We start from the raw sequence: 27854 nt of genomic DNA on the forward strand, positions 1-27854 counted from the left end.
AGCATGGTCTGACAAGCAGGCAAAGCATCTGGCACCTCCAGCAGCAGCATCTGGGAGAGGTAACCAGGGGGCTGAGTGCCAGGTGCTCACTCTGTATTGCTAATGCTGGCTAATATGACTGTGCATTGAATTCACACGGCTTGTACACGCGCATGAAGCTGAATGGCATAAAACTGTGAATATTTAAGCTAATGTAAACAGCCTACTCATTTAAAACAAAAACAAAAAAAACCCAAAAAACAACAGATAAAAGGATACAATGAAAGAGCAGCTTAAATATGCAAAGAGTACACAAAAAGATTTCTATTTCCGTAACTAAACTGCGGTAACTAGAGCTGTATCAACAGTACCTCTTAGTGGCCACAGTATATCTGCTACCAAAAAGAGGGAAAAAGAAGGAAAAAAAAAAAAAAAAAAGAAAGAAAAAAAAGTCATGAGTGGAAACATTAGTGACTTAGGGAGAAAAAAAAGAAATAAGGCAAAAGTAGAAGGATCTAGTACCCTACCTGGAATAATCTTGGAGACGTTGTTTCAAAGAGATTGTTTTTTCCCCGTTCATCTTTTTAAAAGATGAAACTGAACAGATATCACTCAACCTATGTTCTGTGTGCCACATGCACACACTTTCCACAAGTCCTGCTAGCATAATTTCCCCTGGCCTTGGAAACTCATATTTAATATGTTTAAAAGCATAGAACCCATTGGAAACATTTCAAATATGTAACGTAAGATCCAAACCAAGGTAAACAATCTTCGTATTTCTTTCCATGTGGGCTGTGCAAGGGGCAAATGGGGAATGGGATACATATATCCATTTACACTATATCTAGATACCTAAAAATAACAAAGCATAAAGTCATTTTTGACATCCCTGTACTTCACTTCTGCAAGCTGTGAAGGATTGTCAGAGCACTAGATGGATCGACTTGTGTCTAAAAAAAGGTGGAACCTGAAGATGATAGAGGCGTGCGCAAACTGTTTGCAGGACTAGGAAACACTTTTCTTTGCCCTGCCCGGGGCATTGGTACATGGATCATGAAGCATAAGGCATGACCTCCAGAGCACACTGCTACAGCAAAGCTTGTAAGTATAAGGGATAAAGAATACACCAGGCTATTTTGGTGAGATCATGAGTGTACACTACATTACAATTAAAGTAATGAAGAGGGGAAACAGCGAGAACCCTAAGTAAAATCTTCCCAGATGTAGCCACACAAATATTGGAAGATATGGAACGAAAGTGAAGCCTGCTGCCACCGTCCACCTCACCAAGACAACCCAGGGATACCATTCACCAGGGGGAATGGTATTATGGAACATCTTCCAGCCTTGATAAGTTTAACATTCATTCAATTTAATATAGAAATAAGCAAGTTGACCACTGACTAAGTTTAAACTAGTATCTATCTGGTATACAGGAGTGTTCAAATGTCCTCTACCTATCATTTAACTGCAAGCTGGAGTGCTAAATTTCCTCTGACTCTACCTCATGCCTGTAAATCTTCCAGCCAGTCATTAACTGCCTGGTAAAGGACTGGCACCTCATATATTGTCACTTAATTATGTTATGCTACATTGGGCTTCCTAGGAGGCACTCATTTAGCACAAAAACACCTCTAAAGAAAACCATGTAGACAGACTGCCTGACCCAGAGACGATGAAGAATGCTGCTGACAGGGGAATAGAAATGACAACTAAAACAGCCTTTGGAACGGAAGGAGAAACCGTAGCGACGGGGAAAAAGAAACCAAGCATGGACATTTGAACCATCAGATAAACAGCAGCTGACAGGACATTTTAGATCTGGAAAGAGGGGGCAGAGGAGGAGGAGGAGAAGTGCACTAAAGTGGAAATAGAAAATTACCCTCCTGAATGAACGAGATGTGTTTGGAATGAGTCACAGGGGAAGGCGAGTGCAAACATCAGCATGTCAAGAAGCTGACTGCGCGGTACCTTGCTCCTGAACCCAGTCTTCAGAAACGAGAGACGGCTGAATAAACACAATGAGAAAAACAGCCTGTTCTCAGCTCCTACCTTCGTGATGTTGAAATGAAAATGCTTTTTGGGCACAGTCCTACGAGTGCAAGGAAGACATCACTACTACTGACTTCCGCATAGGCGAAGGACATTTGGCACCTCAGAATCGTCCTTCCTTCTTCTCACCCCAAAGGAGAGAGGGAAAGAGATGCTTCCATCCTTCCTGCTATGGAAGGCAAAATAACCCTGCTCTTGTACAACATACACTGCCTTCAGAACCTATTGCCAAAAAAATCCAGACCAGCAAAACTGAGCATAAAATAGCCATATCAGCGAGGGATATAAAACAATACAAACTCTGCCACGTGGCAGTAACACACACATGCACACTTTCTTCTGTCACTAGAGCCACTGTGGATGCTGCTATGGATGGAGCATTTAGAAAGAAGTCTACAGAAAGGCAGGATTGGATCTTTTGCTACTCCACAACTGAGAAGGATTTGGAGCATTTAAGATGACAAATGGCTACAGCAGAAGTTTACTCCCCTCCCCTGGCTAAACTTTATTTCCCCTCCCCTTTGTAAACATCAGCATTTCTCTCCGTCCCAGTGACATCTACCTGGCTGGAAATCAGTACCGTTCAAAGCACAGTTGCAACTGCTGTGCTTGGCAGCTTTACACTTAAGTCTGGTGTCATTCAGCTACATCCAGTCACTGAACAAAGTCAGGAATTATGTGGAAATTGCCAGTGAGGGACAACATTCAAGTAGGCTCTTTTTTCTCCTCAAAATAGAGTTTTCATTTGATATTACCAAATTTAGGATGGTCCAAATCTAGGTGAGAATTTAAGTTCAGAATCTAAGCTGCAAGCACACACATCCCTAATTTGATTGAAAAAAATTGTCACAATTTTTTTCCCCATTTGTCATTGATAAATTGATACTTTCCACTTGTGAAGAAAATCCACTTCCTGAGAAAACACAAATAATATGGCAGCGAGTGAGAAATTGGTTTGGCTTTCTGTCTTTCTTTGTTTCATCTCCCAGACACTGCTCAGGAGAAGCATCCTTTGAATCCACGGATGGTAAAGGATTAGGGACACTGCTTGTCTATAGAAGACTGTATTGTTTACTATCAGATCACTGTGGATAAGGAGCCTTCTCAATACTGAAGATGTTTGGTGAAAAACTTTGGGTTCCTACCTGTGCAATTAAGCAGGCACTGTTAGACACACAATTGCCTTATGTGCTACTGAAACAATTACTACAAACTGCACTTAAAGGATTTCTAAAACAAGAGGCAGCATTGGTGTGTATTCCTCCAAGCTGGAGAAAATAAGCGAATTGAAATCTATCCTTTCCCTTTCCTTATCTTCACATCACTTTGCCAGCAAAGGTCAATTACATGCTCACAAACAACCAGCTCATAGAATTTGCAATATTAGCGAAACCTTAGTCACCAGTTCCGGCTGCCTACAAGTATAAAAAGAAGCAGCGCTGTAAGCCCGTGTTAGAGCTGGTCAGGAAATTATACCCCCACTTCCCAACCCACACAAAAGCATTTTAGGAAAATGAACCATTTCCAATTTAATTGGAGTTTCCAGTTTACATACAGAGTTAAATTTTGTTTGTTTTTCACAACTAAAACCTTTTCTCAGTTCAGTAATTTTTAGTGTTTTTGAAGACAGCTTAGAAATTCAACCCAAGTGGAAAGTTTTCATTTAAGTTTTTCATTTCATCAGAAAGTTTATTTCTCCCATCCCACAGACTTTTGACCAAATTAACCAACCAGCCTCACAGGAAAAGTCCCTTTCAACACACAGGACTTCTACCTTCTTACTCAATTATTACACACTCAGTTCACACTGTACTGCCCACATCCAAAAATCAAACCCTTGAATGTTTATTCTGGGCTTTTTCCCTAGTATTATTTGCAAAGCTTGAAATCAGTTTGTAAAACTTACTCTAAACTAGTGCAAATATGTTTTGAAACATTCATTGTAAATGTCATGAAACAATGCTGATATCAACATTTTGGACAGCTTTTTACGTGTACTAACAGTGCACAAAATCTGAGAAGATTAGCATCTCGCTGCAAAACTAAAGGCAGATAACAAGGCTTCAAATAAATTACAGCAGCATAAATCTGTACTGTTTTCGGGTCACTGAGATCTCTGGACACACCTGAGGGCTGTCCTCATTTTTATTATAAGAAAAGAAAAAAGAACCCGCACAAAGGTGCTGCATACAGGAGCTTCCAAATCTTTGAACAGTTCCACCTTTACAGAAGGCAAATATACATACAGCATGCAAACACAGTGATTGCCAGTGAGACTGTCTATCAGAAGATATAATAATATTTGTGTTCCTTTGGGGGACAGAAGTGTCCTTTAGCATCTGCTAGTTTTCAAATATAACTGTCAAAGACTGTGCTAAATTGGAATCTATAAGTATTATTATTTTAAAATGTAAGCCATCTGATCTCCTCAGTTTAACCTTGATCTCCATTTTGCTAGCAACCCCTGGCCTACAAACCTCCATCAAAATTACCAAACTGAAAAAGGGAATAAGAGAAGATAATAAAAATCAGAGCAAGAAACTGTGCAGATCGATGCTGTCTCTATTCCCTAACATGGCAGCCCATTTTCATGGATCCCCATTCTCTTTTCATATATTCATGTCTAAGCCACCACAAGCTGCAGTCAAGAGTGTTAGAGGTAGCCAAACGTGTTGGCCCAGAAACTTCATAGCAGGATGGGATCTTGAGACCATACATGTGTTGGGCTAGGACTTAACTGTTAGCAGGCCAAAATGTCAGTGGTCAAATTCCACCAACTCTAATAGAGCTACACCATTGATTATCTCGCCTAGCAAAACAGGTTTCCACCTCTTCCTCCCCAAGGTTGCTTTCTGACTTATCTCTGCCTCTTTTGAACAGGTCATCTTAAAATAAATGAACAAGACCAAAAAAATGACTGCAGCGGCAACAACGGCTCCAATCTACATGCTAAAAAGCAACCTGCCTAGGAATCACGAGAACTGCAACGCTGGGGCCATGGGCATTCCACACAAGTCCAATTGCAGAATGACCAAGTCAGCAGCTTGAGGGGCCACAGTCTAACCAGCTCTTAGCCGCTTTATCAGACACGTCATACGGCAAGAGCGCGTGTTCCCCCTGCTTTATAAACCCACACACCACACCCCAGCAGCCATGTAAACAGCAGCCTTGTCCTAGCAAGCACACTCAGCGGTTTCTCCCAGAGGTTTTCTCTGTCTCCTTCTTACGGGCCACCTTGGGGACTCTAGCATGAAACATAATACCTTGCTTTGTCCCTGTACTGTAGTACTGCATTTGTCCCTGCAGAATTAAGTTCTCTTCCTGAATCCAACAAAAACAAAGGAGGGAATATTTTTATGTTCTTTCCTCTGCTACTTCCTTAACCATACTTTAAGACTCACCTTTTAGTAGAAAATTTCCATTTGGGGAAAACCCAGACCTGTTTCTATGGAAAGATAAGGACTGTGATGTTACATGGTGTGAAAATAAATCATCTTCCACAGTGCTTCTCAGAGTCTCAGCATGCCTGTTAGAAGACCAAATGATACCCGTGGAAAATAACTGAACTTAACTGTTAGCTGTGATGGTTACACATGAAACAGTTTATGCAGTTTTTATAGAGGGCAACAAAGATATGTTTAAAAGAGATTTAACAATTGCATGCCAAGTTATACATTTTGTAAAATATTGTTTTATTAAATAAGCTCAGGTCATCCCAATAGGGGGAAAAAAAAAATTTTCCTTGTTTTTTTCTGAACAGTAAATATTTTCACCCTGAAGGTCACTAAAGTGTTCATTATATATAGATTGCCGATTTCAAAAGCCATGGTTAGGCCACATGTGCTGTACTTTATCCTTGTATTTATGGTATTCAACAGAAAGCTGCATGTTCCTATATGGGATCACATCTTATTAACCTATGTTGAAAAATATACACCTTGTGTTTGGCACAAAATTAGCCAGGTAATCACTTAACCAATTGCACTGTATTTCAGCATGGTCCTGTATCATAGTGCCCATGAATATCAAAGATTTCTATATTTCTACCATGATTAAACCCCATGGTACAATCTGGACCAACAGAATTTAAACTTGTATAAGCAGGGGTTTCTGCTCTGGTTTTTCCTTACCCGGTCCTCTCTTACCAAGTATCATACCTAGCCTTGTGCCTCAAGACTCCAAGTTACAAATCTAGCCCAGGAATCAGTTTTTCTTTTGCTAGGAGAAATTTCAGAACATATGTTTGCATACAGTCTGGCAGAATACAGTCCAGACCAGAGAGGTCTCCTTCTGCAATGAAGTTAAAGTTCTGCTCCAAAGCACAAAGTTTCTGGAATCTGTGCATCACCACCAGGCTTCTTTCAAAATAAATCCCACCCCCTTTGCCTTTTTGAGGGAGCAGGCCAAAGTAGGTTGGCTCGAGTCTTCTCAAAAAAACATCATGGCTAAGATAGGCATCCAACAATTGAACATTTCATCCCAAAGCGTGAAACGTCTGGCAAAATTCTAAAAAGCTGTTTAATTACAATAGAAAACCTTGAGGCTTACCAACCTCACCTATTACAACTGCCATAAATAATGGCTTCAACTGAACTTAATCTTTACATGCCAGTAGTTGGGAGGTTCCTCACATTCTCTCGGGGAGGTACTGTGACTGTACCCAATATTTATAGGCTGCTAGCATGCTGTATGTCCACAGCATCCCCTACTACAAGATGTATGCTAAAGCCCTGAGACCAACAGCCAGGAAACAGCCTTGAAAAAGCTTTCTTTTGCCCCCGCCCCTTTTCAAACCACTGACCGTTAGCTTGAATTTATTTGTCAGAGGAACAAAAATGCTAGTTAACAACTGGAAGATGCTGCCCAAGGAGGATGTGTAATGTCCATCAGTGGAGCCTCTTCAGAATGGGTCAAATATTAGTCAGAAAGAATTTGGTATAGCTGAGTATGCTTTGGGGGAAGGAGCAACCCTGGGTACTTGCTGGAGATCAAAGCTTCCAGCCATGATTGCTGTAGGTCCAGGATATGCAACAAAGAGCAGAAAAAAATGTTCTTGCATTAAGTTTGTTGAAATAGGCCTGCTTGAAATGTTCATGTCAAAATCAAAACCAAGCTGAACTTCTCTAGTTTAAAGCTCTGCTCCCCAGCCAAATAGAAATATAAGCCTATCGTGCGTGAATGAATTCTAAATTATTTGAGCTGGCTTACAAATTTACAATGAAAATCAAGCACCCCTGTGCAAAAACTAAGAATAGTTTTTAAAGTTTCTCAGAAAAAAAAACTTTACTTCTGACACTTAAAAACAGCCTTCGTTTTTTTGGTTCTTTTTACCACCTCATGACAAACAAATCACCTTGATTTTGCATAAACCCAGTTGTATTTTCTACAGTTCGCATGACTGACAAGTCTAAAAAAGAAAATATCTTCAAATACACCAAGCTGAAAATAGAATTTTGGAGAAGATCATTTTTATATGGAAGTCATCAAATCATAGAGATGATTTTTTCACCCTGTTGTCCTCCAGGGCTTGTACTTTGAGCAACTTTTCCAAGAGCAACATTGGTTCTGTTTGCAATTCATCTCTCCAGTGAGCATTTTTAAAACTTGAAGAAGTGGCAGCAGGGAAAAAAGGAGAGGCCACAAGACAAAAATGTGAACATATTTAAAACAGGGATTCTATAGGAATGAGACTGTTCAGTTTTGCGTGCATGTATTTTAAATTTAAAGGAAGTTTCACTTACAAGGCAAAACCGCTAGTGGTGTGAATTATACGACTCCAACTTCCTCCAGTTTGGCAGGGTGGTAAGAGCTCTGCGGAAGGCAGCCACTGTGGTTTGACTCTCACTGATAATAGCCGACCCTCCCTCCACCCCCAGAAAACTCAGCACTCTAAAAATAAGAAGGAAGCAAAAGGAGAGCCATTTCCTTGCCAACACCAGTAGCTGGGAGGCCTGGAATGATGCCATTAGATACCCTGCTATTTATTGCCCATTTCCACCCCATAGGAAGCTTGGGGAAGTAGTTGCCAAAAGAAAAAAGAAGGGAGAAAAATAAACCTTCCTGTTTGGCTTAACATTTGACAGGACAAAGTCAGATAATTCTAACTCTACATTTTGCACGTTCATACCCACAGTTGTTTTCTTCCAAAGGCTCCTTCTAAAAACAAACAAGGATTTTTATACATCAATGCTTTCAAAGCAAAACACAGGAAGTATCTTCTCCAGTCTCCTGCACATACCTTCCTCTACTTTGCATGCTGCTTCACTCTCTCTTCACTGGGCACTTTCATTCTGGACAGCACAAACCCAGCAGTGTTAAAATATATATACACTCATTATTTCAGTTCCCTTCAGAAATTACTGTTTCATCAATCCCAAAAGTTTTGCAAGTCAGTTGTGGTTTTAACAAATCGTCTCAAATCAGACACGTGACTCTGGGGGAAAGGAAGGGGAAAGAGTGGGAAAAGAGCAATTTCTGAAGATTCATTAAGTGTGTTATCTCCTCTCTGTCCAATTCAGAGACAATTCAAACTAGTCTCCTACCTGCCCAAAGAAGGTCGTACCTGCTAGGCTAGAAAGGTGCCTCAGCATGTCCTCCTAAAGTTGTTCCACTTTATTTAAATTAAAAGTTATTGAGGACCAAGACAGACTATCATCAGATAAGCTTGTCATCTAGCTCAGGGTCTCCAAAGCCTGCTCCACGGAGGAGTCACGACTTACAAACTACATCAGAAATTAGAATAAAATAGAAAAATTTTTGAGGCTGAGATCAGGTGAATGTCTGAAGACCTATTTTTAAAGTGTCTGCTCCAAATTGAAGCTGGCTAAGAAATAGTCCAGCATTTCTTCCCTCATGTGAAAGACACTTAACTCACTTCCAACTTCATTAACAAGATGCACAGAAGCCTAGTACGTGGGTGAGGGGAATGTCAAAATGCGTAGTTTTGAAGTTGCCAGATTTTCTTTCCTTAATTCTTCATCCAAGTAAACTTATCTTAAAAACTTAATCCAAGTACATAGCTATTCCCAGGTCAATCAAAACTATACTCATTTAAGTTTTTGATGAATAAATAAACCACTTGCCAATAAAAAAAAAAAAATCCCCAGCCAAGAAGAGAAGGAGATGACCAGCTTTCCAACCTCCCCTGCAATCCTGGGTCAGTCCTAATGCTAGCAGAATCTGGAATAGTCACCTGGCTGCTATACCCTCCTTCATTTTTAATCATCAAATAACCCAAGTTGTAAAAAATTTTTCATTTCTACAGCAAGACACACCCTCTGACAAGTATTTCCCTCAGGGAACACAGTAGCTAGCCCTTTTGGGTCAGCATTAATCCTTTCTGAGCTGCTGTGGCTGAGCAGCAATGGACATCCCAGCCCCACGTCAGAGATCTAGGCAAGCTCTATGCTCTCCGCCCTGGTCTCCTGACACAGCCTGGCTCCAATGCAGAGGAAACCCAAGCAGCGACGTAGAAGGGTAACCACCCAATTTCTCCAGCCACGTCACCAGTCTGAGTGATCAGGACTGGGCAGATCAGATCCCACCTGACCTGCAGCCTACAAACATGCTACTGTACAATAGAGACTGTACGGTGGGAACATGTGGAAATACATCATTAGGACAGGGTGGAAAGTTTGCTTCCTGTCCTGCTAACATTTTTAGGATTACAACAACAAATTCTTCTGCACCAGGACACAAAAGAGGAGACAGAGCAAGAGATGTCTCTCATTCCCCCACCCCCCCTTAGGAAAAGAGGCATCCACACAGGACAGCCAAAAGCCCAGTAGTCATAGCTCGTAGCAGTGAAGGAACAGGAACCTGAGAATCAAGACCTCATGTTTGGCAGACACATGTCCTGCATTCCCAGGAAAAGCTTTACCCTCCGGGGTATTGGCTATTCTGAGCTCTTTGCTCTGGCTTTGTACAGGAACTCAGTGCCAGATCACAGAAATTTTTCCACACAAAAGTTTCATCCAAAGTGACAAGTTTCCATGAAAAGTTCTGATGAAAAAATGTTCTCTTGGAAAATTCCTAGCAAGCTCTAATCTTCACGTTAAATCATGGCCACGGATTTACAGCACTTCGCTCCATATATGCTGACTGGAGCCTAGTAAAACTGTACTGAGCTCTGGTTCCTCCTCCACCCCTCCTTTGGGACATGTAAAGTCTTGCATCCTCTGGGTCCTACATAACCTCCTGGACAAAAATGCAGTACTTTTTTTTGTGAATCAAACTCCAGTTATTTGTCAGGAGCAAAGCATCCAGGCCCAAGTCTTTGTAACTTTTCCTTTTGTATTCACCTAGTCATATGAAGCTATTCTCCCTGCAGGGTTCATCTCAGATGTCCTCCCTGAATGGTGTGGCAAAGACTTTACAAGCATGGAAGGTTTTCTGTTACTTGCAAAGGGTTACAAGCAACTGAAAATTCTTCACTTGCTCCCTGCTGTTTTGGAAGAGCAATGCCATCTTCTAAATAAGCAGAGACAGTTGAAAACAGTGATGAATCTCCCTCCAATGCAGTGCACAATATCACTGAAATTGAATATCATTCACTTCTGTGAATTCAAATATTTGAATTACAGTTCTCAGCTTTAATAGAATTTCTGCCTGCATAGAAATTAAGTTATTTTCTCTTGGCAGCTTTCAGTATCAAGTGGAAGTGACACTTTTCTTTCACGAGCAGTAAAGATCAGAAGGCAGTCTAGCCCCCCACACTTTAGTTTTTTAGGAGGATGTTTTCCTGCTCTTCCCAAAGCTTGCAACCTTGCCATTCACAGTCCCGTTATTTCCTTCTTTCAAAGGACAGCACCAAGGACTCAGCACAAAGCTATCTCCGCTTACGTGTCATCTGTATTACAAACTCTAGATGCATGTTAAATTTGGACTGAAGTACAACACAATTGTCATACTGGCAACTAGAAGTTATGAAGATCATTGATTTCTACGTGGCAATAGACAAAGAACAGACAATGAGGGCTAAGCTGGCTTGAATTATCTCATATTTGATGTAGGCCAAGTGCAAGTACATGGACAGTTCCCCTGAAGCAAGTGATATGCAATAATGTTGTTATTCCACAGCAACTCATTTGCATGCTAAGCCCTTACACTTGTAGCTATTGATCAGTCAAGACACAGTGGTGATCTGATCTTGGCAAGAAGTAGCCAAAGGAATTGCGAACCCTGATACTCTGAGCAAAGATTTCTTCCTGTCCAGGTATTAGAAACAGAATTATTCATTTGAAATATATCACCAAACAATCAGCATACATGTGAAACAATAGCCTACCTAGGATGGGAATATATATGGGAGCTACTGAAGTATGTCATATAGCCAAGACCACTAACTCTACACAGTTTTCTCTTGCTTTAAATAATCAAGGCTTGTGACACCAAAGCTGCAATCCAAATTCTCTCATGCTACTAAATTCTGAGAAATCAGTGTCAGTAAAGAAAGAGCTACTACAATATGCATGTTACAGATGTATATAGCGATTGTAAGTGTATTATGGTGCCTCCCAGTTTCTGTGCAGTAGAATAGAACAAGGCAAAGAAAAAATATTTTCCTTTAAACCTCTTTTTCCCCATACTGTCAAAACATCAACTACTCTGCCATCTTATCCTCCCTAGCTGATAGGGCTCTGTAATTTTACAGTGTTTGTACTTGCTCTGCTTAGAATTCAATTTCCTCTGGCGATCTGCATGCAGGCAAATATTGCCAATGGCACTAATGTATATTTGTTCTTCTTGAATTGCATACAGAAATATTGTTGCTATGCGGCAAGCACAAAACAATCCAGAAGTCACCTGACATCCTCCATCAAACATTTAGGAGTCATCAAACTTAATTTCCCCTTTGTGCCATAAAACACCAAGAGGAAGCTTTAATAGATTGTATTATGTAACGGTTCTATAAAAATAGCAGGCCAGCACTGGAGCACTTCCTTCCTGAGGCCCAATAACCTATGCTGAAAGGATACACACTGGTTTCCCTGGCAACCATGAGAGATGACACTAGGGGAAAAACAGCAACAAAAGGACCATTTTTTGCTTAGTAAAATAAGGTCTGGCTTCAAGCTTGTGATACAGTGAATACAGAGTGCCTGACAGAGAGAGAACCGGTTAATAATTCTGCTCAGGTCCCAGTGACCTTGCAAGGCTGTTAATGCTTTTCATTTCTTTTTGTTCTGCCTATTAAAAAAAATATTACCAAAACCACAACAGAAAACTCACCTCAGCAAGTATTACAGTTCTAATTTTTTTTTAATTAAAAAGGGTAAAAAAAAAAAAAAAAAAAAGTTGAGGCAGGACCGTGTTAGAGATTCATCTGCCCTGCTAGCATTTCCACAAGACATTCTTTTTCTTCCCTCCACTTGCATAGATAGCAGGATTTTCACATTTCGTTTCAAAAGACTCCTTTCTGTTTCCAAGCTTGCTGTGCTTAGTACTGCATTGTCCAGCAGACAGCTGTTTTCAAGACACAGCCTTTGCAAGCAACCAAACAACAAACTCCCTCCCCAAAAAACTCATGATGATACAACACTATGCTAAAAGCACAACCCAGTGGGGCAGAATACTTAACAAGGTCGTCTCTCTTGCCTCATTCAGCCCTTCCACAGCCCCCATGCTCCCACAGGGAGCCAGAGAGAAAAGTGACAAAAATGGTTTTTGTTTCAGTCCAACCATCAGGGCTGGTAGGTTCCTTCTGGCATAACCACATGAGCTTATTCTTGTCGCCTTCAGCTTTCCCCAGCCAATTTTTAACCCTTGCCTGCTGCATCAGCTCCTGCTGAGGCAGTTCCCACACCAAGTTGCTTTCTTCACTTGCCTCTCAGAAATCGCTGGCGCATTTGGGTATTATATAGTGTAAAACAGCAGTGGTAGTGAGCAAACATGCATATTTCTGAGAAGAAGAAAACAAAAAGAAAAAAAATCAGTTGTTTTCTCTAAAATCTGGAAAGCAGCTGTCTAAGACTCATTTTCACCCTTTATGAAAAACTCCCTTCCTTCTTCTTGTCAGTCAGTAACAGGAGGAAACACATTTGAACGGGAAATGTAGTGGTACATAACTCTCCCGCTGAGCAACACTACCATCTTGAAGTGATCCTGGGCTCCTCACACGCGTGAGAGAAATATCACACGTACTGCAGAAGAGGAAACCAAGGAACAGAGAGACTAGGTGATATATCCACAATACCTCATTACTCCATAGCAGCAGAAAAAGGAATGCAATCCAAAGCCCGCTTAATTTCTACCCCTCAGCAGTATCTCCAGCACTGACATATCTCACAGGCAAGAAATAAAAACATAGGCTAGGGCCATGAAGGTGCCTCTCGAACTGTCCATCACTTTCCCGCTCAGCTGTAACAAAGTCTCTCTTGTGTTTGCAAAGAAAAGCTCTGCATCCTAATGTGATAAACATTGCAACTCTTCTTTGCACAAGAGTTCACGTGTGCAAACTACTATTTCATTCGGCATCACCTCTCACACTAAAAAAATATTTTACAAAAGAAGAATGAAAAGGCACATTACAACAATACACGTAGCCTACTCACAGGAGCTCTTATTTGACATTAACACCTCAAAGACAGGGTAACAACATGTTGCAGGTAACAAGAATTTCACCTTCCTGACAGTCTTTGCTTAAAGAAATTTTCAAATCATTAGTCTGCCCAAGAAGGCATTTACTCAAGACAAGCAACATCAAAGAGCACGTAACAGCACAGTTTGGTTTTGTTCTAGATTTGGTTTGGAAATTTTTTGTTGTTTCTGGTTGGTTGGGGGAGGGCTGTTGCTTTGCTGGGGGCAGTGGGGGAGCTTTAAAGGGACACAGATTTCTTTCACCATCCCACATCACTCAGAGACTCACACTTTAATATGTAACACAATGCTAAAAATCATATTACTAATGAATCCAAAGTAAAAGCAAATCCAAGTCCCATAGAGATAGTCAGTCTCTAACCTACAGTTAACCCTGTAAGGTTACAATATTTATTAAGCAGTGTAAAGGGTGAATTAAAAAACCACTCCGTAGCTAAATCAACAAAAATTAATTCATTTTTAGCTTTTTATTTTTTTAAATAATGAAATCCTCTCTGGCAACCTCAACCTTTCTATGACCACAGTTTTCTGATATACTTGCAGCAGGCTATATTTTAAATACAGTGTACACAGACTCCTCCTGCAAAATAACGTTACTGTGGTTTTTTCCAGTGGTTTCACAAGACTACAGAGAGAGGTGATATTTCAGTGAGGAGCTGTCCCTGTTACAGAAACAAACACAGCAAATTATCTTTCTTTATGGTGCCATAGATTCTACGGTACATTGACACCAGGCCAAATTACTTTTTTGCTACATCAGTATAAAGACAGAATAACTTCCCTGTAATTATGTGGCTTAATGTCAGGATAACAGCAAAATCTGGGGCACAGACTTTCAGACAACATTTTAAAACAAGTTCCTGGCCACTTGTGATTGCAAAAATCCTACGGCAGTTTTGAAAGAAGCATTAGGTTCGTAAACCCAGGTATCCTGGCTCAAATACCATTTCTGGTCATTATAGTTCACTTGCTTAAAGTATGTCTTCAGTCTTCAAGTGGATATTTGGATGTTCCTCTTCATTTCCTTTTGGAAGTGAAAAGGTGTTTGCTGTGGCTGTATTTCGGCAGGGGATTAAGTAACCCCTGTGTGTTACCTACTTCACAGGATCACGCACATTCCTCTAGACCTGTTCACACTGGATGAAATTCTCCCCTATGCTGAAGGCCAGCACAAGGCCAAAGCATTGCATAAGTATTTAAGGGATTAAACGGGATTTGAGGGGTGTGTAGGCACTGCAGCTGGATAAATTTCTTTCAAGATGATTTAATTCTGACACACTGACCCTTTCAAATACATACATGAGACCTTTATGTAGTGTCCAGTTTAGGTGGAAACTGGTGAGAAACAAATGCTTCCACCACCTTCAGGGAAGTCTCATGCGCACACTTTCTTGCACACAAATTCTGCCCAATATGGCACTGGGAACAGGTCACCAGGGTGCTGGTACAATGCTCTGTGGCTCCCAGTCCCAAGGTTAGCTCTGATACAAGTCTCCACAGTAAGGTAGCAACACACCATAAGACAACTGTCACAGGAAAGTTCGGCTCCATTAAATCCAACTGCCCAAGCCAACGGGACATTCCCCAACCTAACATGGGATGGAGACTGTGAACTGCGCAGAAGCAGCAGCAGCAGCGGGGCAACCCGGCCCAGAGTCCAAAGACCTGAAGAGCCCAGCACTAGCACGGTCCACGTGTTCGCCCTGTGCTCGTTCGGCTGCCCAGTCGGCAGGTACAGAGGCAGACGGGCTGTCACTTATGTGTGTAACAGCTCCTGCTCCTACCTGCACTCACTATCTGGGAGCTGCCAGCCAAGCAGCCAAGTTTGCCGACTTTGTTGCGGGCTTCATTAACTCAGACAGAAAACTCTCTACCTATCAGAAATGCTTCGCTCGCTGCTAATCAAGCTGCTACTAACAGTGCCCGCTCATATTCCTGATAGGGTGCCAACTCAGACACAGCTTACTTGCAGCCCAGTTACTTAGTTACTATGTTAATTAAGCACCTAAGTAGGTAGTACCTTAACACGTCGGGATTTCAAAAGGCAGTGTGAACTCACTGGGCATTTCCACATCCAAATTGCAGCAAACAGCACAGGAATAATTAAACCAGCTATAAATGCCTCAAAAATGTAAGCCTCACATAAGACAGACTGTTCATTTGGTAGAAGATCAGAGTCCAACGCTGTTTGAATTTTAAGGGCAAAAGCAAACAATATATCTGCTTCAAAATATTTTAACACAATAAAGGCAAATTCACAGTGAGAGATTTAGCCCTACAAAACTGCCTCCAATCTAAGACTATGCAAACACAGGGAACATGCAATGGTACTGAAACAAACTGTAAGGGGGCAAAACAGACATTTGAAAGCATGCCAAGGCATGTTAATATCACCAATTAGAGTATGCTGAACTTGCAGTCACTAGTAACCGCATACTACCCTGGATATACATTTGCTAGAAGCAGATTGTTAACATTTAACCAGGACACTGGGGCCGCAGTGTTATCTTCCTGACAGCTGTGGAAACCTATACAAGTTCTTTGGCTTTAGGTTGCACCTACTCAGTGAATGGGAAGAATGGGTTCAACATATGCAAACATGGTACTCTTGGAAAATGACACAAGCAACTACCTACAGGATCTGTCCGGCTAGGAGTTAGGTCTGGATTGCAACAACTAGGCTAGTACCAATCCTGGAAATGGGAATAGGAATTAAGGACAAACATTTTGTATTCTCAAATTAGTTATTTTCTCAACTACATGACTATGTAAATTTTATTATTTCACCTTTCTGACCACATCAGAGATAACAGGAGCCCCACAGGCAGCTGAAGCCTGTGATATTTTTAAGTTTGAGACACAGCAAGCTTTGAAAATAAATTATATGTTAGGATCAGGTCCTTCAGATTTGCATCTTGACCCTTGTACAGTAATAAGGTCTCAGCTGTTTAAAGCGGGTGACCCTATGGTAATTTCTATTTTGGAGAAGGAGGTTATGTATGAAAACATAAGAGCTACCATACTGTCTCAGAACAAAACATCTATCCCAACAGCTTATCCCCTAATAGTAGCAGAGAACAGGTATCTTAGAAAGAGCAGAAGAACTGGCTGAGCACATCCAATACCTCCCTGGCAGTCTCCCAGCAGCCAACCATTTCAGGATCAGAGACTTCCTGTGCCAGACTTCTTTTTATCTATTTAGTCACCCTCAATTAATTTCTCTTTCATGAACCTGTCCAGTTGACCCTTGTACCCATAAAGCACATTATCTGGTTGCGTTAAGTGGATAGACAGGTATCCATGGTATGCGAGTCAGCAGCATTTTACTGCTACTGAAGGGAGGAAACTACAAACCAAGAGCTTTTGCAAGACTGAATGCTTAACAGCTCAGGATTTCACCACCACCGCCCCCTACCACGCAGGCTACGTGATGGAATCAACAAGTAACAAAGGAGTTTGATAAGGTACGCTAAAGCTGTACATCTAGATGCTACCAAGTTCATGAGGACATGGCAATTGGGAGCCTGAAAACAACTCAGTATTCAAGCTTTTTTTTAACCAGATAGCCAAACTCAGCCTCTGAAGTATCTTAAAGCAAGCAGAAGTTTGCAGGTGCAACCCTATTTAAAGTGCTATAAAGGTGACTCTACAAGATGCATCGGAGGATAACACAGAGAAATTATTTTCTTAGCTCCAAATCCATGAAAGAGAAACCAGTAACTGAAACCATCAAATAACAATCTTTAATTGGTCCCTTCATTAGCAACTTGGTTGTGGTGACACATTAAATGAAGACAGAAAGAAATCAGACAGCTTAGAAACACTCCAGACACACTACCATGATTTTGAAGCCAAAATTCCTCCGATTTTCATCACTGCAAGAAAGACCTCATAAGATTAAAAATAAATGCACCAGAAGCATCAAAGCAAAAGTTACTGTCTCCTAGCACTTCTGAAAGATTTACCCATAACCCTCCTTACTGTTGTGCCAGCAAGAACCACAGTACTTAAGTCCTACTTAAGCATTGAAAATAGCCTTTAAGTGGGACTGAAGTGAAGCAAAGCAACTGTGCAGAACCCTTGCACGGGAGGGAATTCTACCATCTGAGCTCAGCACAGAAACCAGTCAGCACTGCATCTGTTCAATGGATCATCTTCTGTTACTGTGCACAGTAGCTGAATGAGGTATGTTTCCCTCCGGAGGCTTCTCTTCCATGGTGAAACTGAAGTATATGCATCACCTAAGCTAGTCCTCCTGTCACAAAGAACTACTATGCCCATTTTACAGATTCAAAATGAAGCGGAGAAGAAGGTGGAGCTTGAAGACATAGAGAGCCCATTAAAAAAAAAAAAAAAAAGCTCGAAAGATCTCTGAATGGAAGCCCACAGAAGGTCAGAAAGATTCTTGAAGACCTCTATTTTATTCACTCTGCATTGAGCAACTTTGACTATAAAACAGAAATTGATAATCCAGGTCCCAGAACAACTAGATTATTAGAGAAAAAACAAGTCATAGACACTTACTGAGATCCTCCTAATGCACACATGCACACGCTGAGAATAAAACCCTGGCAAATCACCTAGTATCTTCAGTCTCTTCCCCTGCAAACAGGCAGAGAACTTGCGTGCTGCCTGTAAAAGGACCAAGAGGGAAAGGTCACGATCTCAGCCTTGCTCTGCACCAGTGCACACGCTTTCTTCTCGGTAGGGATGTAGTGCTGTCTCTCCGATTTACACTCTCCAGAGACTCCTAGAAGGAATCCTGCCCGAGCCAGCCCAAGCACTGTAAGGATTCCTACAGCATGTAATCCAGGAATACCATCCCCTACCACGTCTCCAAGAGCCACGGACAAGCCTTCTACGTGCAGACCCACTGCTTCGGAATTCACACTCTCTAAAAATAGAAATCCTTATGCCTGCAAGCATATCTCACAGACACACATTATTTTCTGTCACTGGAAGTGTTGAGGAGCCTGCCACTTACAAGGCACATCACTATGAATCTCCCTGAAAATAGGCAGAGGAGATAATGGAAAAAATCCAAAGAAAGAAAGAATAAAATTTCACATCTTGTTTCATTTGGGGTTTTTTTTCCCCTCAGTAAGTATTCAGTTTGTAGCAAATATTTTGTTTTTCACAGGTGCTCCAATAACGTCTCCTATGCACAGAAACAGTTCCTTTGTCTCCAAGAGCCCATAGTGCTGCTAACACAGGTCCCACTCAGGTAATAGCTGTATTTTGCACATGATCCTTCACTCTCACGAAAATAGCTCTGCTCAAAACTGCTATTCAAGAGTGGAGACCGTTGCACTAAGCACTACACACAGCACGTCATGCAACTCTCCCACAAGGGAAGACTAGCTTTACACATGCTGAGGTCTTGAACAGTTACACAGCCAAACCTACAGTGGTCTTCTAGGGCAGTTTGTGACAACAAGGATTTATGGATTGAGCACATCACCATATTCTTTAGTGTAGCAAAGATTAAGACAAAACGGTTGCATTTGAAACAAGGCTGTTGTAATAAGAACCATTAACCAAAAATCATGGTTTTTTTAAACTAAGCTTTTCACTTCCATTTTCAGATAATGAAGATTTTCTGAGTTTGGTTTTCAATTATCCTGTTTTCCATTTTCAATTCCATGATCCTCTCTTCTCCAGAGAAGGAAGAACAGAAGAGAAAAATTCCCCAGTGTTACTTTCTCCCTCTCTTTCTAAATCAAACAAAACAGAAAAGAGATTTTGCTAGGAACAAAAAAAACGCAAAATGAAATCCTATGTGTCCAGCACTGAGAACCAAGTCTACCTAAAATACAAAAAAGCTCCATGTTCCCATACTCCTGAGTATAAGCTGTCGCTTCAAGCTCTGTGAATCCTGTGCTATTGGCTGTTACTTCCTTCAAGCAGCTTCTGCAGGGAAGTTGATCCTGTTTCTGAGTCACGCCTTTAGGCCTCTTTTTGCATGTTTGCTGTCATCAAGGCAAACATTTGGAATAAAGTCTTGGGTGCAAGCCACATTTGCTGAACAAACAAAGCCGATGCTACAAAAACAATTAAACACGCTTCAAGGTATAGACCAACTGTCCTTTTTGGCCAGAAGAAACACCCAGCTCCTCATTGTAGCCTCTCATTTGGCTAGATACCTGGCAAGAATCATAGGATGGTTTCGATTGGAAGGGACCTTAAAGACCATCTAGTTCCAACCCCCCTGCCATGGGCAGGAACACCTTCCACTAGACCAGGTTGCTCAAAGCCCCATCCAACCTGGCCTTGAACGCTTCCAGGGATGGGGCATCCACAACTTCTCTGGGCAACCTGTTCCAGCGCCTCACCACCCTCACGGTGAAGAATTTCTTCCACATATCTAATCTCAATCTACCCTCTTTCAGTTTAAAGCCATTATCCCTTGTCCTATCACTACATGCCCTTGTAAAAAGTCCCTCTCCAACTTTCTTGTAGGCTCTCTAAGTACTGGAAAGCTGCTATAAGGTCTCCCCAGAGCCTTCTCTTCTCCAGGCTGAACAATCCCAACTCTCTCAGCCTGCCTTCATAGGAGAGGTGCTCCAGCCCTCTGATCATCTTCATGGCCCTCCTCTGGACTCGCTTCAACAGGTCCATGTCCTTCTTATGTTGGGGGCCCCAGAGCTGAACACAGTACTCCAGGTAGGGTCTCATGAGAGCCAAGTAGAGGAGGAGAATCACCTCCCTCGACCTGCTGGTCACGCTTCTTTTGATGCAGCCCAGGATATGTTTGGCTTTCTGGGCTGCAAATGTACGTTACCAGGTCATACTGAGCGTCTTGTCAACCAACACCCCCAAGTCCTTCTCTTCAGGGCTGGTCTCAATCCATTCTCCGCCCAGCATCTCAGCCTTCTCCATATCCCAGGTAACTAGGTCTCCCGTTTCCTTCCAGAGAGCACCCACATTTTCCCTAATCTTTCTTTTCTCACCGATGCACCTATAGAAGCTTTTCTTGTTGCCCTTGACATCCCTGGCATGATTTAATTCTATCAGGGCTTTAGCTTTCCTAACCTGATCCCTGGCTCCTCGGACAATTCCTCTGTATTCCTCCCAGGCTATCTGCCCTTGTTTCCACCCTCTGTAGGCTTCCTTTTTGTGTTTGAGTTTGTCCAGCTTCAGAAGCAGCTTCAGAAATACCACTGTTGTCTGAAGCACTGATAAAGGCCAAAGGCTGAAAGCAGCTAGGAGATGAGATAAGCCATTGGTCTGACCTAGCAGATCATATCCTTTGTTCATCGTATTTCCTGTGGATTTGAAACAGCTCTTCCCATTCTCTTTAAAACCAGATAGAGAGTGATGGCTTTAGAGCTTTTCAAGTGACAAGAGCAGGAGGAAAGGCAGACCTATAGTAATAGGCTTTAACAAGGGTACTATCAGCTGACATAGGAACCTGTATATTGGCTTATCGAGCAGATTCCTCCCGCACAAAGTAACAATAGTTTACTCCTTCACATGCAACTCTAGTAAAGCTTTAGTACTTCCTATATCCCTGTTCCTAATTAAAGGAAAAAAAAAAAAAAAAAAAAGCCAAAACCACCCCCAACAACAACAAACCAACCAAAAAAAGCCAACACCATCCTGAAAAGGCCAAGCTACAAGACAGGACGAGGAGGAAGAGGCTAGTTTTTCAGCTCTAACCCTCTCATGAGTCTTATCTGATTTCAAGTGTCTGATGAGTATCTGATACCACACAGCAATTTTCAAGTACAACACTGAAAAAAGGCAATAATAATGTTCCATGTTGCCTAGGACAAACACTCTGTGCAATTAGAGAATAACAAAGAGCTGGCACAGAGCACAACAATCCTCTCCATGGCATCTGTTCTTACTGGTGTTACACCATCAAAAAAAAATGGTGCTACATGAGCATTCTGAAGGAGTGGAAATGGCATAATCAAGTTGTAGCATACTAAGAGAAAAATTATTTGCTGTTTTTCTTCCAGATGTTCCCACACTCACCATCTAATATGAACAGAACACCCCAGTTTGTGGCTAAGGCAAAAGTAAACCCATTATCAAATTTTCCTGAGATTGTCCTGGAAGTTTACATTGTAAGAGTAAAGTCAAATTTTATGCACCTGATCATGCACATCACACACCTGTGAAAGTAAATATGGCTAGCCTGATTTGGGACTATCTGGGAGAGAAGAGGTTCAACAACTGTAGGAAGAAATTTATTTGACACTGTAAGTATTTGTAAATTAACTCTAAATTCTCTCACCTTATTTGCACAGTTCTTACTCACAGAAACAGCCCTCGTATTTAGTTTGGTTCCTTTAAGTTCAGCACTTGTCTGAATAAATGTTGTATGCTCAAATACTGACAAAAATTGGTGCACTACAGTTGGATAAGGAATCCTCTCTATGATGCTTCTGACAGTTCCTCTGTGCAATTCAATGGGTTTATCAAATATTTCTAGTTATCCTTCCATAGTCATAAAAGCAGAAAACCAAATAAAGAACAAACAATTTTAAAACTACATCTAGAATACAGATATCTGAAGTTATTCATAGATTTTGGACAAAACACATAAGAGAGACTGTAAAAATGGCTTGCTAGTTTGTAGTGTTCCACCGTAACAGCTTCAGAATGAGGAAAAAAAAAAAATTCAGCTCTAAACCAAAAGACATGTGTGGGTTTTTTCCTTCTAAGACTCAAAAAAGAATTCTCCTCACTGTAAAGGATGTTTTGCAACTTTAGGGCACCTACAGATCAGTCGAGCAGACAAATACATACATGATGTCCACCATGATTTATGACAGTTTCTACCAGAATATATACCAGCAAGTGGTCTCCAAGATTTCAAGGTGACTGGATTTGAATCCCATCAGTGAATGGCTGGTCTGTTCCAAATAAAACACAAAATCTACCTCCTTTCAGAGTTTGTCCAGGAACAGGTTTGAAGGAAGTCTGTGAGGAAAAAAAGAGTCCCATACACTGTATTTGCCTACTTCTAAATATCTTAAACCAATGGGGATCCCAGCAATTATTCTAGGAGATAGGTATTTTCCCCAAGCACTTTTGTTGGTTTAAACAAAATTGTTGTGCACTCCATTTTTGCTCAACTTTGAGATTCAAGTAAACTAAAAACCTCAGAATTATTCTCAGGTCAAAATCATGCAATCCAAAGGAAAATGGCTAATTTCACATAGTTTTGATACTGAATCATATGGTAAAGCTAGGCTCACACAGTAGTTTTTAGGACAACGTGTTTACCCAAAACTGGATAAACAAAAGCTGTGAGGAGTTCACCCACAAGTGCATTTTTTAAGAGTTCATTCTTGGCACAGATGGGGACAACTCCCATCAGCTTGAATGGAAAACTCACCTGTTTATGCCAGAACTAACTTTGGTCTCCAGCATCTGCAAACATAAGGCAGAGAACCTGCCTCCCCACAGCTTACTGAAGTTTTACACCTTTGTAAGTTCACTTTTTGATGAGGTACACAGCAGCAAAACAGCGGTCAATAAGGATGTGGGCTAGTTTGTTTTCAGAGATATTCAATACGCAGCAGACACTGTGCCATATTTAAGCAATAAAGAGCACTGCTTCTGTCCATCATAAGGACTTGTTTGGAATTATAAAGACATATGGTATTTTTAGAGGCTGAAACAAACATACTGACTCACACTCACCACTGCCAATTGAGAATAAGGCACATTTACTGATGTAACCAATGTTCCACTTCAATCTGCTTTCCCATCAAACCTCAACGTTTTATTTTAGCTGCAAAAAGGTTTATTAAAACCCTGCAGCCACATGATAATTCTCTCAACTAAGAAATGCAATCAAAGGCTTAAAAAAAAAAAACAAAACAAAACAAAACAAAAAAACCAAAAAACCAACACCACCACAAACCTATGCAGTCCCACTCCTTTTAAAAATCACCCTAAGTTGTATTCAGCATTCCACCAACTTCATATTTTGTGGTGCTGTTTAAATGAAAAGAACAACAGTTGTTTCTCTGATATTTTGTTGTTGGGGTTTTTTTGTTGGTTGGTTTTTTGTTTTTTTTTTTTTACACACCCAAAATCAGGAAATATGGGGTAATATCTCCAACTTTATCACCAAATATAACTTCAGACAAATTATTGAACACTTTGTGGATTCATCTTGCTGTCCTTAACTGGCAGATAATCATGATTTGTATTTGTACTACAACAGCATCTTCACCCTCTTGCCCACAAGCTCAGGTTTTCTATTACATATATATCAGACACAGCTGACAAGCACATAGATGCTTACCTACCCATTTCAGTAAGAGCTTGAAGTTTAAATCCTAGTACTTATGTCGTGTGGGGTTTTTTAAACTTGTTAGATGGAAGATGATAAACATGTTGTATTTATCACTTGGTTGCAAAGATACTTCTTAGACAAGGAGCAAGAATATCTTTGCAAGAAGTTACCTAAGCTAGGGTCTTCAGTCTTCTCTAAATATTTACTGCTCCAAGCGAAACGTAGCCGAATGACACACAGCTTTTCTCCTAGATGACAACAAACAAAAAGCACAGGAAAAATTTATACTGTAGTGAATCATATGCATATTTTGACTGGTGGAAGCTCTGCCAGAGAATGGAAAGAAAGATTAATTTAGTTGGTTTATCCCTTCCTTCAACTTCCACACAGACTAAAACAGTGCCTTCTTACAAAGCCTGCCCACATCCTGGCTCCCCTCCAGGGAGGCACTGGTGTATGCAGGCTGGGTATCAGACAGCACTTTGTCCTCACCAGGATGTGGTCTGCCTTTGTAACAAGGCCTATGCAAATGGATGCCCATGAGCCCTTGCAGCTGACTGTGGCAAATGCCACTTGTTCCTTCACTAGACATAAATGAACTGTAACTACCTCAAAGCAGAACAAACAACGTAAGAAAAGAAGGGAAAACATCCAGATTTAACCAGATTAACGATAACGGCTCTCCTGAGGAAAGACTCCCTGAAGAGGTGAATTCAGGGAGTTGTTAGCAGCCATTAACCACATTTCTAGTTTGTGATGTGCCATGCAGTGAAAAATACAAGTCTATGACTTCCCTCGTGAAAGTATTCGGGAAAATTATTAGCTTCGCAGAAGACAGATTAGTCACAGTGCAAACTGCCATTCTAAACGTTTCATATTTGTTTTGCATCCCCAGCATCCCACTAAAAATAAAAGCGACAGAAGAAAATACGTGTGCTGGGCTTAGAAACAAATGCCCAGCTGAACCACCAAGAAGGCCACCATTCTTCTACTGCACTAAATACTCTTTACTCATCTTAAACCCTTATTTCTGCCACTTCACTTAAGCCTGGAACACATGACTTCAGAAAAACTGTTTCTTATCACAAATTGCTATTGCAACATTTGTATTAAAAGACAGGAGAACAATGAACAGCAAGGAATTCCTAGAGTTTTCCTTCAAACTTTCTTATTTTAGTCCTGCCACGACGTTGTCAATGCATGGTCTTGGGAAAAAAAGATCAAAAGGATTTCTGCTGTGTCTAGTTTTCAGGGATGCAGGACTCCATTTCTGAAAGCAGAGAGATTACAGTGACTGAAATGTGAAGTACTGATACTGCACTGGAAGAATGGGTGCTGACAGCAAGCTCTTAACTCATCAGCAGATATAGATCTTGCCGACTGTATTCAAAAGTAGGTCACAGAGCCAAAAATCCCATGAAAGCAACAAGAAACAAGGAGCAGCCAGACTAGCCTCTCTCATGATTAACACAAGATATCCACCTCCATCCACATATGGACTCCACCACCTCAACTAGAGAAAAACAGTTTCAGGGGACTATTGGATCCACATATAGCACATTTGGATAGTGGCACACTTCGAACAAATTAAAGCTGTGTCTAAGCCTGTGCAGCTGACATGGAAATAACACTCCTCTCAGAAAAACACCGAGCTGTTCAGCGACTTAAGCATTGGGACCCAAGTGTTAAAGACCACAGCCCCTCCACTTCCTTCACAGATCTCAGGCCCACGACAAATTATGAAGAAAATAGAAAGTAGAATAGTTAGGCATGCTGGGCCCACCATATTTGCAGCATCTTCAGGTAAACAGACTCACATACCATCCTGACCCCATCATAGAAGAGGTTCGAGGTCACTTTCACTAGGCTTTTACACCAAACTTTAAATCAGCAGGGTGGTATTGCCCCCTCTCATATACTAAGCAATAAAACAGGAACTAATAAATTTGGGGCCATTCCAGAAAAAAATTCTGCTGCCTGCAACTCTTGTTAATTCACAAGCTTCTCGGGGAATACTGTCAGTAAAAGCTCCCAACATCAAACAGAGATCAGTTAGCAAACCCCGTGCCAATGAGTTAATCACATTTGAACCTCTAGTCAGCTATTGCCTTTCTTTGGGAAAACTAAGGACCATTCATCTTCCACAACTTTTTAAATGGAGACTCACTGGCAGCCAGGCAGAGACAGACTGTAAACCGCATCCAAACAACACTAACAACATCCATGGGCATCAGCAGGTGCTCAGCACCACGCAGCTCCCTGTTCCTGGTTTATGAAGGTGCTTCTCCAACCAAGAGGTCTAGGGCACAGCACAGGGGAGACTCGTCCCTTCAGGTTTCTCCGAGCACTGTCTCTCAGTGCTCAGTACAGAAGGGGCTCAACAGCACTCCTGATCTTCACTTACTCTTCAGTCAGTGATTTGGGATCTTTTTGTGTACTAAGCACTCATTGCTTGCACTGCTCTTAGCAGACAGGCACGTTACAGCTGAGGGTCAAGTCAGGAATGGATACAGCAAAGGCTAATGTTATTGCAGAGCACTCTGAATCAGTGCATTAGGACCTGTTGTGACAGGACATCCAGCCAAACCTCTTTTTTTTTTTTTTTTTTTTTTTAATCTCAGTTATTATCAACACTGGGGTTATATGATATACCAGAACAACCTTCCAAAAAAATTAACTTTAGGTTTATAAATCTTACTTATGCACTTACAAATCACATGTGCCTGTCTACAAAGGTTTCAATTTGGCAATAACACTTTTCTGTGTTATAGCAGAGTCTCCAGCAACTTCTTGCTTCACATTCTGTTTCAAATGTTTTTCTCTTCCCAGAGCACCACCCTTTTCCTCAGCCAGTTCAATTCCACTCCTAATGGAGATAGGGTTAAATTTACAAAGTGTTTTTATCCTAATTACAAGCCTTTCAGCTAGTACCTTGGTCTTAGCCTCAGCAGGAAATGATATGCAAAATATACTTTCATGCATCTGACAGTCCCCAAAACTACCGGTCATATAAATTCTGCCAATTTACTCTAATTAAAGCAAAGCAGTGTCGTGTGTGCTTAAACGGTCAATCTGTCTTGAAGTAATTACACCTGAAGGCAGGAATACATCAGTTTCCTTCTCTTGGAATTAAACTCAGATGGGCAACTGAGAAACAGTCAAGGGACATTTGCTAATGATTAAATCCAAATCACATCTCCTTTCAGTGTTCTTACCAAGTACAAGCTGGTGCATGGATGCTGATGGATGTGTGGAGGAAGGAGGCAGATGGTACAAGGCTCTTGTCAACACTGCACTGCCTACACAAGGTGCTTTCTCACACCCAATGTAGTAGAGGCTTGCGTGCTGAAGCAATGCATTAGGGAGTCAAAATGAGACAAATGTAGTGTATCATGTGGTACGCTAACTACCACTGGTAAGATTTCAGGTGATTCTTAGTGTTTTGTTTCATCTGCTAGGTAACCACTGCACCTGTTGAAGATCTGTTTAATTCACTTTTATTTTCAAGCCTGACCACCAGCATAAAGATGATAAAAGCCCTCTTCCAAACCAGATGATGAGTTCAGGGCTCCCTCTCTCCCTTTAGAAGTTCTCATCAAATCTTTGCATTTCATTTTGGCTTGTGAGGTCTACTGAGTATAGGGACCATCAGATTGTAAACAGATTCTTCATGGGAAGTTCCCCTTTTAAAGAGGCAGCTTATAGAGGAAAACACCTGAGCAGTCTCATGTTTTGATGTAAGTAAAGATGAGAGAAGAGCCATCAGGCAGAGCTCCCAGTGGGCAGGAGAATGTTAAAGACCCACCTTCCACACTGCAATAGCAGAAGACATCTATCATGTCTTGATGGTCCTTTAGAGAAGACCAAAGATGACTCCTAGAAGTGGACAACATTGATTCAGTTAGGAAAAGTTGAAGAGGTTACATTGGTCCATCCAAATCCTCCTTCCTGCTGTCACGTACAG

General features: G+C 41.2%; 1 long non-coding RNA gene across 1 annotated transcript; it reads left to right on the forward strand.

The window, feature by feature from the left end:
* Positions 1-1191: 1191 nt before the first annotated feature.
* On the forward strand, positions 1192-19889 carry LOC115342530. Its single transcript, XR_003923809.1, has 3 exons — positions 1192-1205; positions 3281-3285; positions 19784-19889. It is a non-coding gene; the product is annotated as an uncharacterized LOC115342530 (long non-coding RNA).
* The last annotated feature ends 7965 nt before the right edge of the window (positions 19890-27854 follow it).

This window comes from Aquila chrysaetos, chromosome 1 (genome assembly GCF_900496995.4).
Source record: "Aquila chrysaetos chrysaetos chromosome 1, bAquChr1.4, whole genome shotgun sequence".
NCBI classification, from domain to species: domain Eukaryota; kingdom Metazoa; phylum Chordata; class Aves; order Accipitriformes; family Accipitridae; genus Aquila; species Aquila chrysaetos.